Source organism: Pongo pygmaeus, chromosome 1 (assembly GCF_028885625.2).
Source record: "Pongo pygmaeus isolate AG05252 chromosome 1, NHGRI_mPonPyg2-v2.0_pri, whole genome shotgun sequence".
In the NCBI taxonomy this organism is placed as follows: domain Eukaryota; kingdom Metazoa; phylum Chordata; class Mammalia; order Primates; family Hominidae; genus Pongo; species Pongo pygmaeus.
The window spans coordinates 113,831,446-113,844,651 of record NC_072373.2 but is presented as its reverse complement, the minus strand read 5'-3'; positions in this window follow the sequence as shown (position 1 = coordinate 113,844,651).

The following is a 13,206-nucleotide window of genomic DNA, read 5'->3' as shown; positions in this document are numbered from 1 at the left end:
AATGGCAATGCATACTTACTTGATGCATAAATGAACGTATGGTCCCTGACATCAGGAAGCCTTGTCATTCACCAAATGGATCCGGTCAATTATGACGAACATGTGAAAAAAATAGAAACCTATCTAAGATAATATATTATAACTAAATTGTACCATACTGATGACATCCATTTGATTTTTAAAAAGGCAGTTAAATACAAATTGATGTCTTGGAGAAAAGTCATAGAAAAAGTCCACTTGGGCTGAGCCTTAACACTGGGGAGCACTGTAGTAGTCAGAGATAAAAATGTCCTTTTCCATCAAAGAGAACAACACAAGCAAAGTAGAGCATAAGCAGGGTCTGGAGAGTTCAGATCATAAGGAGTGGGAGCAGCCGTCCCTGCAATTTGACCACACCAGCAGCATGGGTGTTGGGAGGGCTGAGGAATTTATTCAGGCAAAGACGCACTCACTGGCCCTAACTGTGATTGTCACTTCTGGTCTTCAGTGCCTTCTAGCTGGTTCAGCAGAAGCCAATGCACTGGGGCAGCCACAGAACCACAGAAGCCTAAGCAGAAATGGATATCACCATGGCCTCTTCTCCCTCCATATCACTCCCTGGTGCATGAGTTTGTCCTTGCTTAGCTTGCTTACCTTAAAAAACAAATATTTACTTAGTGATTAAAATGAGGCAAGTACTATACAAGGCATCAAAGTTAATGAAGAATAAGATGTAATTCTTGCCTTTAAGGAACTTAGTCTTATGGGAGAGACATTGACATAAAGTGAATATTCAAAATGTCATGCACTAAGTACCAACATAGAGTTTACACAACACATTACAGGAGATCAGAGGAGGGATAAGTAATCCAGCTCTGGGGCAAAGGGAGGTGGGATGAAGAGAAATCGTGCAATAGAGATAATTTCTTAGAGAAAGGAACAAGAAAGCTGAGTCTTCAGGGTCGAGTAAGAGTTATTTAGGTAATCAGGGAATAAGAGAGCTACTTGAAGCAGAAGAAAAATAAATGCTACTAGATTAAGAAGTATTAATAAAAAGGCAGGTAGTAGAGAAAAATTAGTCTAGAGAGTTAAGCAGGGACCTGTGCATTGAAGTATCTTTTAACAACATGGTAAAACAACTGTAGTGATTTAGCTGAGAGATGATAGTAACTTGAGTTAGGGTAGAGAAGAGGGGACAGATACAAAAATATAGCAATGGTGACAGCAGCACACGACTACTTGGATATGAAACCACATGAATCTGAAATCTCTACCGTGAAACAAGTTGGAAATAATCAAAAGAAGAAAAGATTTATAGGTGGATAATGTGTTTGGTTTTGAAGATAATGAGTTTAAGGGACCAGTGGGACACCCAGGCAAAAGTTTCCATCAGGCAGTCGGACCACAAAGCCCGGATATTAGGTGAGTAGGCTGGGCTGGAAATAATCCTCAATACATGTGTAATAGCTGAAACCATGAGATGTGGATGAGATCATCCCCATAACCCTGCGCACGGTTAAAAGCAGTAGGGCAAGTACAACTGGATAAATGAGCCATATTCCAGTGAGTGACCCAGGAATCCTGCCAAGACCCAAGGACATATCCCTGAAGGACCCGCAACATTTAAAATAGGCTCAGAGGACAAAAGTCCACAAAAAGTCAGCAAAGGAAGTTTCGAGAAAAATAAAGAGCACGAGAGGGTGGGATCACAGAAGCCAAGATGGTAAAACATTGTAAGAAGGACGGAGTAGGCCAGGCATGGTAGCTTGCACCTGTAATCCTACTCGGGAGGCCAAAGTGGGAGGATCTTTTGAGCCCAGGAGTTCAAGGCTTCAGTGAGCCAAGATTGCACCACTGCACTCCAGCGTGGGTGACAGAGGGAGACTGCGTCTCTGAAAAAAAACAAAAAACAAAAAGGAGGAGAGAGTGATCCTGGTGTCAAGTGCAGCAGAGACTTTCAGAAAGAGAAGAATGTTCCTTGAGTTTAGCAATGTCAAGATGACCAGCAATCTCAGTGGTGGAAGCAGGATCTGGACTCTCTCAGGTCTGGGCTGAGGAAAGGAAGAAGGATCCCAACAACTCTCAGGCATCGAGTCTGCTCTGAGACTCAGGAGAAAGTTTGGCAGGAGAGTGGGAAGGAGAGGCAGGGCTGTGTCCAGAGAGCGGGGCTGCTCCAGTGAGCTCTCCCTGCCCCATGGGAAGGGCAACCAGAGAGAACTGTGGTGACACTGAGGACGTCAGGGAGCAGTCAGGCTGGGAGCTGGACTGGCTGTCCACATGGAAACTGAAGTCACTAGAAAATGAACAGGGATACTGGGAGGCTGGTCAGTTTTCAATGAGTTTGGGGAAGGACAGGAAGTCAGTAAGTGATGGAGATGAGAGGGGTGGAAGATGGCAGAGCACTGTGACACCCACCTGAGAGAAGCCCGGATATTTACCTGAGAGTAGAAGGAAGTAGTCTGGAGCAGCCTTGGGAAATGAGGACAGGTAAAGTCTTGGGGATGTGGAGAATAAGCAGTCTCCCTGAGGGAGGGCCCCAGGAGAAGGCCTCAGTGTCCTCAAGGAAGAGACAGATTTTCCTTAAGGTCACGAAAACTGGGACATGAACTTTCATATGCCTACCATGAGCAAGAGTTTCTCAGGACACTCAGTGAAAAGGTCTGAGAAGAGGGGCAGTGGAGGTCAAATCTAAGAAGAGAAAGCACAGAGCAGTTTGGGAAGAGTGTGGGAGAGGCTGCAACAGGAAGATGGCTAGGAGCTGAAGCTGGGGGCAGGATGCTGGGGTCAGTGGTCCAAGGGGCTCGGCTGGACAAAGAGCTGCTTTTGTGAGTGAGGAAGTGATCTGAGGTCCCTAAGGTGGGACCAGAGGCCTCACCAAGCCAGGGAGTGGGAGTCTGTGGCTGGGGAAGCTGCACATATCTGCAGCACAGGCTTCAGCTGCAGCCCCAGGGCCATGGGAACTGAGGCCATTGAAAGAGGCCAGGAGGATGACTGCATGCTGCTATCCTAGCCCCCAAGCCTTCTCAGCCTCCATGGTGCCACACTGATTTTTCTTTTTACCTGTTCCCCGACCCTCTGCATATCCCCAGCCTGGGGCCATGGCACTTTGTAACACTGGCACTACCAAGGGAAAGAAGAGTGTCTATGTAAGCCCATTTTCCAGATGATAGAAACTCAGTCTTTTGAGAATCAATTTCATATTTTAAAATTTTTTGATAGAAATTGACCAAGTTGGCCAGGCACAGTGTCTCATGCCTGTAATCCTGGTAGATTGGGAGGCTGAGACGGGGGGATCAATTTGAGGTGAGGAGTTCGAGACCAGCGTGGCCAACATGGTGAAACCCTGTCTCTACAAAAATAACAAAATTAGCCAGGTGTGGTGGTACATGCCTGTAGTCCTAGCTACTTGGGAGGCCTAGGTGGGAGGATTGCTTGAGCCTGAGAGGCAGAGGTTGAAGTGAGCCAAGATCACGCCACTGCACTCCAGCCTGGGTAATAGAGTGAGACTCTGTCTCAAAAAAGAGAGAAAGAGAAACAGAGAAAGGAAAGAGAAAGAGGAAGGAAGGAAGGAAGGAAGGAGAAAGAAAGAAGAAAGAAAGAAAAAAGAAAGAAAGAAAGAAAGAAAGAAAAGAAAGAAAGGAAGGAAGGAAGGAAATTTTTTTAAAATCACCAATTCTGACAAAAATGTTTTTAATGGGCATTGTTTGTGAAAGGACAACTTTAAATATGAATTTTTTTTTTTGGTAATGATTAAGGAGCCTTGTTTCTGTTTTGAAAAGACATAGCACATAAATAAGTGAATGATGGTGACTATGGTCATCATTATTGACGTCAGTTACATGTCCTGTTATATGTTGATGCTCAGGGTCTTTTGAGACAGACTAGTAGCAGCCTCTATGCTGTGGTTACTAAGCAGTCCCTAAAAACTGGCTCTTGGACCACTTTGTTGTTGTTGTCATTGTTCTGTTGCCTCCTTGACTGCACTCATTACTTCCTTGCTTCTTCTAATGGTTGCCTCATTCTTCACAGCATTGTTTAGGTAAAGTCCTGAAGGCAATTCTGCCTCTCTAATGGGATCACCCACTTAGACTTTGTGACTGCTGTTTGCTGTTCAGAGAACTTTTTGCTTTCTTCCAGAATTGGAAGCTTGGCCCATGTTGCGGATTTTATTTATTTACTTAAAAAAATATTGACTACTTACCTGCCAGATTCTGAGAGCGGAACTAGGGGCATACAGGAAAACACAGTCTTTGCCATCATGAAGCTTATAGTTTAGAGGCAGAAACAGAAACAGACAATAAGCCAACAAACAAAAATTATAAGTTGAGAAAAAATAAATGAAAGAAGCAAATGGAATGACAAAATAGAGAGTATCAGTCTTTCTTCGGGTGGTGTGTGATGGAAGGAGGGGTTAATTTAGATTGAGTGGCCATAGAAGGCCTCTTTCAGAAGTTGTATTTAGGATAAGCCCTGAAGGATGAAGGGAGTCTGCCAGGCAGAGTTGGAGCAAGAGTGACCCCAGAGAGAAGACTGTAAATGCATGGCCTGGAGGAAGGAAGGACCTTAGTGCTTATGAAGGACTGAAAGGAAATCAGCCTGGCTAGAACATGGTGTGTGAGAAGAAAAGAGATACTGTGAAGTGAGTGACAAGAGGACAGGCCAGGTGATGCTGGGTGGTGGACACCATGGCATGTACTATTCAGAGTTTGGATTTAATTCTGAGTTTAGTTGGAAGTCACTGAAGGTATGTGAGCTTGAAAGTGACATGATTTGGTTTTGTTTACAAGATCATTTCAACTACTATGTGGGGAATAGATTGGAAAAAGGGAAGTGGAGGTACAGAGGTCAGATAATGGGTGTTGCAATACTCAAAGTGAGAGATGATGGTGGACTATGGAAGTGTTATGCATCAATAAGCAGGCATAACTCATGTCTCTTTTTAATTTCTTTTTAATTTTTTAACTTTTTATTGTGAATCAGTTTCAGACTTGCCAAAAATATAAAAATAGCACAAAGAATTTCCATTAAGATGTGCTATTAACATCTTAATATTCCTATTAAGATGTGCTATTTCTATTAAGCACTTATATTTCTATTAAGATGTGCATTTCTATTAAGATGTGCTATTAACATCTTCCATAACCACAATTATGAAACCCAAGAATTTAACATTGATACAGTAGTATTAACTGAGCTACAGTGCTTATTCATAAACTGCCAATTTTCTTTTTTGTTGTATAGGATCTGATCCAGGATTACACATTGTCATGTCATCTTAGTCTCTCCAATCCACAACATTCTTCACTTTCTTTGTTTTTCACAGTCTTGACAGTTGGAAGAATACTGACCAGCTGTTTTGCTCACCACCCCTCAATTTGTGTTTGTCTGCTGTTCCCAATGATTATATTCAAGTTACACAAGAATGATACTAGGCTCTTTTTACTGCATCATATCAGGAGGCCCATGATGACTACTTGTTGTATCACTGGTGATGTTAACTTAGTCACTTGGTTAAAATGGTACCTGCCAATTTTCTCCATTGTAAAGTTATTACATTTTCTTTTGTAATTATTAAGTGTCTTATGGGGAGATACTGTGAGACTATGCAAATATCCTGTTTCTCCTCAAGCCTTTTCCTTCCAATTTGTGTATACATTGATGATTCTTGCCTACAGCAATTATTACTGTAGTGTATATGTTGCGGGGGTAGGGGTTAATTTAGATTGAGTGGTCGCAGTAGGGATTAATTTAGACTGAGTGCCAAATGTATAAAGAATCATGAAATATATTTCCCAAATGTCTAGTAGAGATTTTCTGTTTTATAACTTGGCCTAGTTGTAATTACAACATTTACTAGTTGGAATTCTATGGTAAGAAAGTGTTTTTTCCTTATTTATTTATTCAAGTATGTGTTTATATAAGCACGGATTCATGGATATTTGTTTTATTCTATGGGCTATATCCATTCTATCAGTATTGGTTTTGTTGCTTAGATTTTCCAGATTTGGCCACTGGGGACAACCTCAAATTGGTTCTTATGTCTTTTCAACATATTCTTATCATTTTTTGAGCATTGTCTTACCTTCTTCAACCTTAAGTGTTCCAGGCTTATCTTGTACTTTCCCAGCCCGAGCCATGAAATCAGTCATTTCTCCAAGGATCCCTGGTTCTGTTCTTGGAGAATGAATTTTAGAAACAAAGATCTGGGCTCTAGGTATGTTCACTATTTCTTAGTTTTCTTGGTGGACAGAATTTAAAAATATAAATATGAATATACACACATAGTAATCCTGTATCTCTCTCTCTGTATTAAAAACTGGTTCATTCCAACCTTCTCTCTTTCCTTATTGTAATTCCTTTCTCTGACAGCAAGAAACCTGACTCACATTAGTCACTATAAACTTGTTAATTTGCTGAGTCCTAGAATACACACAAATATTGCCAAGTCATACCCTTGTGGAAAAAAAAAAGACTTACTAACTAGACTACAGTATCTGTGTAGAGTTTTTTTTTTCTTTAGCCTGATAGTACTTGTGATGGTCAGTTTTATGTGGCAACTTGGCTAAGTTACAGTCCTCATTTATTCGAGAAATCAAACCTATAAAGGGATTTCGTAGATGGATTTAAAGTCTATAATCAGTTGATTTTAAGTAATGGAGATTATCCCAGATAATCTGGGTAGACCTGATTCAATCAATCGAAAGGCCTTAAGAGTGAAACTGAGGCTTCCCTAAAGAAGAAGAAATTCTGCCTGTGAATAGCAGCTTCAGCTCACACCCTAGAGTTCCAGCCTGCCCTCCTGATAGCCTGCCCTGTGAATTTCTAACTTGCCTAGACAGCCCCTACAACATTGCAAGCCCATTCCTTACAGTAAATCCCTTAGTATACACGTCCTTTTGATCTGTTTCTCTGGGTGAATCCTGACTGATATAGTAGCGAAACAAAACAATGTTTTCTGCTTTCCAAAATCACTTAGTTTTCACCCAGTCCCTGGGTAATTATATTACTCATTTGTAATTCAGTTAGGTTCATTTGTTAGTGTTTGGGTTCCATTTTGGCTTCCCCTATATTGTGGCTGATTTTAATTATTTATCTAATTTTTGAGTATATTAAAAACATGGGTTTAAAGATCAGAACTAGACAAAAATGTATACCCAGAAAAGTCACTCATCCTTCATCCCTTCTGCTTCATTCCCATCCCCTTATTCTATCTACTCTATTTCCATCCACTTTCTGTAAGCAATCAGTCCCAATAGTTTCTGGTATACACTTTCTCTATTTCTTTCATTTGACACAAATGAGCAGATATATGTATATTTCTTATGTTCTCTTCTTACATAAAAGAGCATAATATAGATACCTTTTTCTTAACAATATATCCTGGAAATCACTCTACTCCAGTTCATAAGCTCCTCTTCATTCTTTTCTATAGTTGCATAGTACTCCATTATGTGGATGTCCCATAGTTTACTCAATCAGTCTCTGGTGAAGGGGCATTTAGATTGTTTCCAGTATCTTGCAATTATAAGCAATATCTTAAGCAATGTCAAGTTAAAAAAATAAAATGGTGCTCTCATTTCATACTTTTCTGAGTTGGTTTATAAATCTTGATGTCCAGAGAGGGAAAATGTTGAAAGGCATAGAAGACATTGGGGAATGGGCAGCAGTGTGCAATTCAAACTTAGCGATGGAAAAGCCACACTTTGGGGAAAATCTCCCTGCATTATGGTGGGTACAGCAATGAAAGGAAAGGCAGATGAACTGGAATATATTCTTTTAGTCAGTGGTCCATCAGGAGAATATGTACTCCAAGGGAAGTACAAGTTAATCCTTTAGGGTACAGAAAGAAAATATTCAGGCCAGGCACGGTGGCTCATGCCTATAATCCCAGGACTTTGGAGGCCCAGGTCAGGAGTTCGAGATTAGCCTGGCCAACATGGTGGAACCCTGTCTCTACTAACAATACAAGAATTAGCCAGGCATGGTGACGTGTGCCTGTAAGCCTAGCTACTTGGGAGCTTGAGGCAGGAGAATTGCTTGAACCTGGGAGGCAGAGGTTGCAGTGAGCCGAGATCGCACAATTGTACTCCAGCCTGGATGACAAGAGCGAAACTCCGTCTCAAAAAAAAGAAAATATTCAAACTTTATTTTATATTTAAGTTTTAGCTAAAAATGAGATGTGTTACTATTATTTAATACACAGGCTGACAGTGATGACCTCACCGTACCAGTGTCTGTTGGTCACAAGCCACGTGTATACTCTGCAGCAAGGATGGGCTGGCAGTGAAAACCTCATGTGTCATTTTGCTTTCAGCGAATTGCAATGTACCATAGTCTAAGTGCTATAGGATGTCACTGGTATGGCTGGATTTATTAAAGCAAGACTTAAAACATGGAAGAATCTTTACAATGCATTTTTAATGACATAAGGAATGACTATGAACATCTTTTGTATCTCAGAGAAATTTACTGATGAATGCATAAAAAATTACTTTGAAGAGCTGTTAACTTAGAGATGGAATTTAACATTCTTCTGTTACAAAAAAGGAAGTGCTCCAAAGTTACTAACCTTTCTCTAATAACATATGACATTAAGTTGTTCATAATCAAGCACATATTTTATATTTTCAAAAAACCCCACAACCTGCTTCTTCAAAGTAACAAAGAATGAGAAGGTAACAATATTTCAGAAGAAATTAATGCTTTGAGAAATCATTTAGAAGGATAGAAACATTATTTGGTCATCAGAAAAAAAAATGTGTGTCATTTATTTTTAAAAATACCCTTATATCTGTGCCCTGAAAATAATTTAGAAATAATTTTTTAGTCTCCTTAAAATTTTTCCTAAACAAAGGCCTTTAATGAGTTTTAAACCCAGGTGTTTTAAAGTTAGAAGTCAATGTTTTCTGATTAGTTTGCAAGGAAAAGTGGTCAGAGCTGGGCCAAATTTCAGTGAAAACCGGCATGTGCAGGCAAGGATACACCTCTTCCATTTGGATTAGACATATTGCAAGATATCTTCTCATTTACAGCACTCTTTAAAACCAAGAATCTGGATAGACTAAGCTGGGAACCAGAACTTTGGATTGTTAAATCACAAAGTATTAAGCCAAGATTTAAAAAATTTAACTAGGCATATTCAATCACATAACTCTGTCATTTGTTAACATTAATTTTAGTAAGATTAAAAAGGGATTTTAAGGGTGGGAGCAGTGGCTGAAGACTCTAATCCCACCACTTGGGAGACCAAGGCGGGCGGATCACTTGAGGTCGGGAGTTCAAGACCAGCCTGGCTAACATAGTGAAGCCCCATCTCTACTACAAATACAAAAAGTAGCCAGGTGTGGTGGTGGCATGCACCTGTAGTCCCAGCTAGTTGGGAAGCTAAGGCAGGAGAATCGCTTGAACTCAGGAGGCAGAGGTTGTAGTGAGCTGAGATTGCGCCGCGACACTCTGCCTGGGTGACAAAGTGAGATTGTCTCAAAAATAAAAATAAATAAAAAGATTTTTAAACAATTATTAAACAAAATGAATATTATTTTAAAACACGATTTATTTACTATTTACATATTCCCTTTTCAGGAATATGGATGCCTTATAATACATATAATGTATCAGTATATTAGTACTTATGTGTAAATTATAAATAAATAAGCGTATGCTGAGGGAGTGTGTTCAATTTTTAACTGATTGTGGCATGTGACCAAGATGTCTGAAAAACACCTTCTAAAGATTATATTTTGCAAATGACCTTTTCACCATTAATACCTGGCTAGCAAACTTTTAAAAATTATTTCCTTTCATTTCCTGATTTTCAGAGTAATAGGTTTGTGTTCTATCTACCTCTAAAGGTGACCAATGAGATTTTATTTGCTTTCTCCCTCTTTCTATGTGCATGTATCCATACAAACATACACATGTATAGATGTATGCATATAATCTTTTTTAACCATTGAGAATGAGTAGCAGATTGTTTTCCTTTATTCCTAAATATTTCCATGTATATTTCCTAAGAACAAGGACATAGCCATAGTACAGTTATCAAATCAGAGAAGTTAATGTTGATTTTGACAGCAGAATTTAAAGATCTTGACTTAATCTGATCAGATAATAAACTTAAAACTGAAGCAAAAACTAAGAATAAGTCCAATGTATTTACCTGAATTGTCTCATCTGTGATATAGAAACTAACACCTGCTGGGCTGGGTGTGATGGCTCATGCCTGTAATCCTAGCACTTTGGGAGGCCAAGGTGGGTGGATCACGAGGTCAAGAATTTGAGATCAGCCTGGCCAACATGGTGAAACCCCGTCTCTACTAAGAATACGAAAATTAGCCGGGCGTAGTGGTGCATGCCTGTAATCCCAGCCACTAGGGAGGCTGAGGCAGGAGAATTGCTTGAGCCCAGGAGGCAGAGGTTGCAGTGAGCAAGGATCACACCACTGCACTCCAGCCTGGGCGACAGAGCAAAGACTGTCTCAAAAAAAAAAAAAAAAAGAAAGAAACTAACACCTGCTTTACATACTCAACAAAAGTGCTATGAACATTAAGGAAATGCTGAAAGTACTTTGGAAAAAAAATGTTGCATAAGTTAAATATTGTCATAATCATTTTCTATCAATTTTATTGTTGATGTGTAGGAAGGTGGTTGCTCTTAAATATAATTATTTTAAGCATTGTTTTAAAGTGTTAGGCTATTTTAATTTTAAAAACATACATATATGTGTGTGTACACATATATGCGTGTGTCTGCATATATATGTATATATATGTATTGCCACTAATTAAATTTACTACTACACCAAGAATAAAAGTCTTAACATAGGCATAATATAAATCTACAATTATGACTAGGAGCCCAGCAACAAAATACCATGCAAGGCAAAAAGTAGAAAGACGAGGATGAAGCACTGCCATTGTGAGTGTGTGGACAGACAGCTGTTCCTGCCTAACTGTGTTAACCAAAAGAGACTGTACCTGGTTCACAGCTAGTGCAATTTACTGTTAATTATGAATACCTTGCAGATTAGTAGAAGTTAGGTGAGACGGGGTGGAAAACAGCCATGTCAACTTAATGGCACTCTTATCAAGAGTCCCCAAGAGACCAGAAACTCAGAAGCAAACAGGAGCGGAAATGGAGAGTAACTACAGAAGGTTGTTTTGAACTTGATTCTCAGGTGGTAGGAGCATCAAGGAAGCATTCTGGAGTGTGTTTACTTGGTCTCTCTTTCTCTCAGATGTGCCATAAATGCCACTGATCTCCCTGGAGAAGACAAAGGGCTTGAGGAAAAACTTACTGCTGCCTTTAGCAGAGAGGACAAAAGGATTCCAGGAAAAATAACCTAGAATGTAATAAAAGGCGGGGGAAGTTTTTACGAAGGCAGGGTAACATCTTAACAATTGTATGGCTTAGAGTCAAAAGTAAAGGAAGAAGCTTTTCAACCTTGGAGCTGGCTCCCCCAGCCCTGATGACCCTCCTGCTTAGGATGAATCCAGATCTTCTGAGGAAAAAGCAACATCACTGCCCTCAAGAATAATCAAGAGAATATCCAGGTATTGACAGGTGTAAGAAATCCTGACCTGGACATCAGGCAGAGCAATGACTGGAAAATGGTTCCCTCCTTCCTGAATCGGATGAAGGAAACCACCCAAATCTCCCAAGGCAGATCAGGGTTTCTCATTTCTTCTTCCACTTGAGGTTTGTAATTTTGGAACAGATGAGAGGAGAGAAGACATGAACAGCTGGCTACATAGATGGTATCCAAAAACAGGATTTGGTCTTCTAAACAGGGCTGATGATATTAGAATGATAGGCTTCTGGCAAGAAGAAGAAGGCATCTCTCAAAAACCAGGATAAACATGTTTGGCAAGAAGCTGTATGATCTGACAAAGAGGACTTCAAAATGAAATTTAGAGCAAGGAGCAGGGAAGTGTGCTTATATAATGCTCTGAAGATATTGCCACTCACATTCAGGTCTGCTCTCTGCCATCCTCCCCCTGCTCCATGCCTGGGAAGTTCATAGTACAGACTGCGTCATGGGGCTCCCATCCCTTTTCTTTGGCTTGCACCAATGAGAGCCACCATGGAGAAACCCTGGGTTCAAGTAACCACACCTTCCTCTTTCCCCTTCAGACCAAGGAGTCGTAACAACTCTATGTGGTTGCCACTAAAGCTGCTACATTATCCAGCCTCAGTTTCCCCCAATCATCTCTACACTTTGTAAGTAAGATCTTTAAAAACTGCTTCTCAAATTGCCCTTAAGTATACCAGCTGTTTCTTCCATGACTCTAACATATGGTTATCTATATGGAGGATGGTGAGTGCAAGGGAAAAGAAGGAAGTGTATGGGAGGAAGTTTCTGGCGATTTTCTATAACAAGGTGAAAAGGAAACAAGACAGGAGTTGTGCCAGTTATTGGCAGGAGCACTGATATCTGTGGCTACAGAAGACTGCACGGCCATGAATGTATTTGGATGATGAAATCAAGCAGAAGTTTTAATTCAGCTTATTAAATACAACCCAAGCAGTGAAGCTTGTCACTGCAGGGCAGGAGTTCAAAAGAAGCTGATGAATCCTAGGGTTTTGGAATAGCACCGGCTGTCAGAAAGGTGCACACCTATCTTAGTATCCATTTGACTGAGGATGGACTCAGCTAATGAATGAGGAGGGAGAAGAGAGACATGAAAGTATGGGACTGTCTATATTAGCGCTTCTCAACTAGGGGCAGTTGTACCCCTCATGAAACATGTGGCAATGTCTGGAGATGTTTTTGGTTATCATTGTTACCAGAAAGGGATCCTGATCCAGACCCCAAGAGAGGGTTATTGGACCTTGCACAAGAAAGAATTCAGGGCGAGTCCACAGAGTAAAGTGAAAGCAAGGTTTATTGAGAAAGTAAAGGAATAAAAGAAAGGCAGGCCGGGCACTGTGGCTCACGCCTGTAATCCCAGCACTTTGGGAGGCCGAGGCGGGTGGATCACCTGAGGTCAGGAGTTCGAGACCAGCCTGGCCAACATGGTGAAACCCTGTCTCTACTAAAAATATGAAAATTAGCTGGCTGCAGTGGCGCACGCCTGTAATCCCAGTTACTTGGGAGGCTGAGGCAGGAGAATCGCTTTAACCCTGGAAACAGAGGTTGCGGTGAGCCGAGATCACACCACTGCACTCCAGCCTGGGCAACAGAGCAAGACCCCATTTCCAAAAAAAAAAAAAATGGCTACTCTGTAG